This window comes from Propithecus coquereli, unplaced genomic scaffold (genome assembly GCF_000956105.1).
Source record: "Propithecus coquereli isolate 6110/MARCELLA unplaced genomic scaffold, Pcoq_1.0 Scaffold302, whole genome shotgun sequence".
Classification (NCBI taxonomy): Eukaryota; Metazoa; Chordata; class Mammalia; order Primates; family Indriidae; genus Propithecus; species Propithecus coquereli.
Genome location: NW_012148642.1, coordinates 1,477,640 through 1,482,740, shown reverse-complemented (window position 1 = coordinate 1,482,740; position 5,101 = coordinate 1,477,640).

Sequence of the window (5,101 nt, the reverse complement as noted above, 5' to 3'; positions counted from 1 at the left end):
GCACCTGTAAAATGGCTATTTACTGGAGTACAGTATTTGTACTCCAGCATGGGCAATATAGTAAGGCTCTTTCTCCTAAAAAAAATTTAGATCATAAATGATTACATAGTAATAAAATTAAATTTTATTTTATTTTATTTTTTCTTTTTTTTGAGACAGAGTCTCACTGTCTTGCCAGGGCGAGAGTGCCGTGGCGTCATCATAGCTCACAGCAACCTCAAACTCCTGGGCTCAAGCGATCCTCTTGCCTCAGCCTCCTGAGTGGCTGGGACTACAGGCACACGCCACCATGCCCGGCTAATTTTTTTTTTTTCTATATATTTTTAGCTGTCCGATTAATTTCTCTCTATATTTGGTAGAGACGGGGTCTCGCTCTTGCTCAGGCTGGTCTCGAACTCCTGAGCTCAAACGATCCGCCCGCCTCGGCCTCCCAGAGTGCTAGGATTACAGGTGTGAGCCACCGCGCCCGGCCTAAAATTAAATTTTAAATAGCTTTTGTGTAACAAATAAAGTTACAAACTGTTCAGCTTTAATGATTTAATATCTCTTAGTTTCATCAGCTTATGAGGAGCTGGCAAAAAATAAAGAAGCCATAACAATTAGAGTAGAACAAAAAGAGTTGTTTTCTCAGCTGAGCATTCTTCTTAGCAAGCATATCTAAAAGGTATTTGTTTCCAAAAAATAAGCTGAAAAAAAAAAAAGTACATAACCTGGGACTGCAAACTAGTACAATCTCTATGGAAAGCAATATGGAGATACCTCAGAGAACTAAAAGTAGAACTACCATTTGATCCAATAATCTCATTACTGGGCACCTACCCAAAGGAAAAAAAAAACCTTCTATAATAAAGACATCTGTACTCACATGTTTATAGCAGCACAATTCACAGCTGCAAAGATGTGGAAACAACCCGAGTGCCCATCAATACATGAGTGGATTAATAAAATGTGGTATATATATGCCATGGAGTACTACTCAGTCACAAAAAACAATGGTGATCTAGCGCCTCTTATATTACCCTAGATAGAGCTGGAGCCCATTCTACTAAGTGTAGTATCACAAGAATGGAAAAACAAACACCACGTGTAGTCACTATCAAATTGGTACTAATTGATCAACACTTATGTGCACATATGGAAGTAACATTCATCCGGTGTCAGGCAGGTTGGGGGGAGGAAGGGCTGGGTATATTCACACTAATGTGTGCAGTGCGCACTGTCTGTGGGATGGGCATGCTTGTAACTCTGACTTGGGCAGTGCAAAGGCAATATATGTAACCTGAACAGTTGTACCCCCGTAATATTCTGAAATTAAAAAAAAAGTACACGATCACATAATACAACTCTTGCTATGTCTAACTGCATAGTGATGCTCATTCTTGAGCATCTTGATGCTTCACTTTCATCTTCTTTAAACAAAAAGGTTTGAAAAAAAATTAAAATGGGTTGCTTTAGTCCTTTCCGTTGTAGCCTTAATTTTTTGATTTGTGGTATTTTCAAAAGCAAACCAATATTTTCACATTTGGAAGAAGATGGAGGAATCTGAAGCAAGTGAGAAGAGCAGCCAAAGGCCGTGTGCTGCCTCACAACTACAGCCAAGGCTACATTTGGCAAAACTGCAGCCTGCACTCTCGGACCAAATGCTTAAACTGCGCCTGCACAAGAACACTGGACAAGGCCTCAGAGCACCACACAGGGTGAAAACAGAGGCGGTATCAAAAGGATGACTTTTGTGCTAATCAAAGTTTGCCCATGTCTAAGAGTTCTGCTTTTGAGCCCAGAAGATTCCTCCATCAAAGGAGTGTTAAAGAAATGTCTGTTGAACAAACAGATACCATTTTTTTTAATACCTAATGTGCCCATCAAAAAATGACTGGATCAACAAACTGTGGTATATCCATACAATGGAATATTATTCAGCCATAAAAAGAAATGACGTTCTGATCACATGCTACAATGTGAATGAACGTCAAAAACATTATGCTAAATGAAAGAAGCTAGTGATAAAAGATCATACCTTGTATGATTCCATTTATATGAAATGTGCAGAATAGGCCAATCTACAGAGATGGAAAGTAAATTAGTGGTTGTCAGGGGCAGAGTAAGGGGTAGGGGGTGAGGAATTACTGCTAACAGGTATGGGTCTTTTTTTGGGGGGGGTGATGAAAATATTCTAAAATTAGATAGTGATGATGGCTGCACAACATAGTAAATATACTAAAAACTACTGAATTGTATGCTTTAAAAGAGTAAATTTTATGGTATGTGAATTATATCTCAATAAAGCTATTAAAAAAGAGATTTAGCAGGGACAATTACTTAAAGCCCCACTGCAGACAAAATGAATCAGACTACCAGAGTGGAACCTAGGAATTTGCACTTATAAGTTCCCCAGGGAATTCACAAGCATACTAAAGTTTAAGACTCCCTGGTCTAGAATTGAACCATTCAGTTTATTTTCCTATCACTTGCATTGTCAGCTAGCAACAGAAATACTCTGTTTTGCCCTCTCCTTTGTAAGGCAGTACTCCAGTGTCCGTCTGCTCCTATTTTAGAGCATCTTGGGAATTTGATGCAGGTGTTACCAGGACAAAGTGAATTTGTTCCTCTTTGGCAAACCAGATGTAGATGCTCTAAGATCTGTTCCTCAGATCTTTCCCTCCCCAGGCTTGAATATCAAGGCTCCTTTGCACTTTAGAGTGTACCATCAGAGTAATTTCAAGACTTTCTGTCTTTATAAATACTCAGTTACTGACAATATTTTCTTTTAACAACTTGATTAGTATTTGCCTGACCTACACCTGTCAGTTTGACAAATGAAGCCACTGGGAATCTGTGGCCGGAGCAGCCTGTGAATGCAGACTGGACCATACTCTGATGTCCCAGAGGTGAGAGGCAGCTAAAAATGTGTATTGTTCTTAATTTCATAAACCCAGGAAGGATTTTTTCACATCTGTAGAACATTCTGACATATAGAGATGTATTTGGCTACCTTAGTAGGATGGAAACATATTTTTCACTTTACGATATTTGCAAATCATGTTTATTCCTTCACTCATTGGCAATGTGGAAATAACTCCATATGTTGCCTTAGGGTTCACCATTCTGTGGAGGGTAAAAACAGAAAAAGTGCAAGTGAGTGGCCATCTTGCATATGAACACTAAGCTACAGCATGTAGAAGGTTTTAGCGGTGTTAATGCTTGATAACTAAGAGTGTCACCTCTTGGATAAAGGATAGGATGAGTTTGCCATAAATCATTAAAGCACAAGTTACAAAAGTTATGAAATATGCTTACTGCTGACATACAGTTTAATAGACTGAATTCAGATGAATGTGTGTTTTTTTTTTAAATACACTTCCTTTTGTTTCTTTTGTGTATTACAAGTCACTAACCGGAAGGAGTCAGGTTCCAACTTATTTCAACTCCTAAATATTTAAACTTGCTCTTCCTTCTCTCTATTCTCACCTAGGCCAGAAACCACTCCTTATTTCTAAGCTCTGCAGAAATCAACATCAATGCTCCTACCATTTTTATGAGAAGGAATTTGCATCTCAGGGAGTTGGGTCAGATGTTTTAAGTCCGTATTATAACTCATAAGCGATAGAGCCAGGAATGAGTCTATGTTACAAATCCACGTCTGGTGTTCTGTCTACAATATCATTGTTGTCTCATAATGTCTAATCTAGACTAGAACTAGACTCTAGCTCATTATTTTGAATGTCTGTTTTGCTCAACTCTTCAAGAACAGCAACTGTTTTATATATCTGTGCCATGCCGAATTTCATAAATACTTGTTAATTAAGTGAACTGGGGAAGGGGAGCGGGTCTGTCTTTTTATAGTTCTGTCATTGATTATATTTCTATATTTTGGGACTCTACCCTAAGAAGTAATCCTGCAGATGGAAAAATATATGCATAAATGTTCATAGCTGTTCCCTATAATATTGAACAGTTAAAAACAACTCAAGTTGTCCAGCAATATAATAGTAATGTAAACTATAATATAGCTATTTGACATTATATTATAAATTAAATTATGTCTATGAAAACTGTGCTTCTATAGAAACAGAAAGTACATTAGTGGTTGTCTAGGCTGGGAGTCAGTAGGTAGGAAGAGTGGGAAGTGACTGCTAGTGAGTTTGGAGTTTCTTTCTGGGGTGATGAAAATGTTCTAAATTGATTGCAGTGATAATTGTACAACTCCATGACTATATTAAAAACCATTAAACTGCACGCTTTAAATGGGGGGTTTTATGGCATGTGAATTATATCTCAATCAAGCTGTTAAAAAAAAAGTAGATTAAAGAGTCAACCTTAAAAAAAGCCTATTACTAAATGGAAAAAATGCTCACATTGTACAATTAGCCAAAAGAAAGAGAATCCAAAAGCTTGTGTCCACATGAATAAAATAATGTTTTTAAAAGGGGGCAAGGAATTTATTCATTCCTATTCAAAATTACATATAAGAAAATGACTGGAAGTAAATATAACAAAAGATTAACAGTAGTTGTCATTGCGTAAGAAACTTTGATTTTTTCCATTCTCTCAATTTATCTGTATTTTCAACAATAAAAACTCCCTCAGATTTCTAAATTTCCTATGATGAGCATGTATTATTATTGCTATCATGAATAAGGGAAGATTATAAACCCTGCTGTTGTCTGGGTCTGCCCTGCGGAGCCCAGCAAACCCCAGAGTTGCCGTGCAGCCTGGACCTAGTGCAGGGCATTTGGCTCAGCTGAGCGCATCACTGTACAACTTGTTTTGCTGTGTCAAAGTAGCTCCTGAAAGGAAGGCTAAATGATATTTTATTCTCATTACTTCCCTTCCCTTAGTGACCACCAAGATTTAGATCTTGGTGTACAGTAACCACTTCCCAGTACTGATGTTTCAAAGGGCCCAAAGAGAGATTACATAGAAACCAATGGCTAACAGGGATACAGTTGTCCCTCAGTATTCATGAGGGATTTGTTCCAGGACCCCACTTGGATACCAAAATTCATGGATGCTCAAGTCTCTGACATAAAATAGCATAGTATTTGTATATAACCTGTGCACAGCCTCCCATATACTTTAAATCATCTACAGATTATTTATA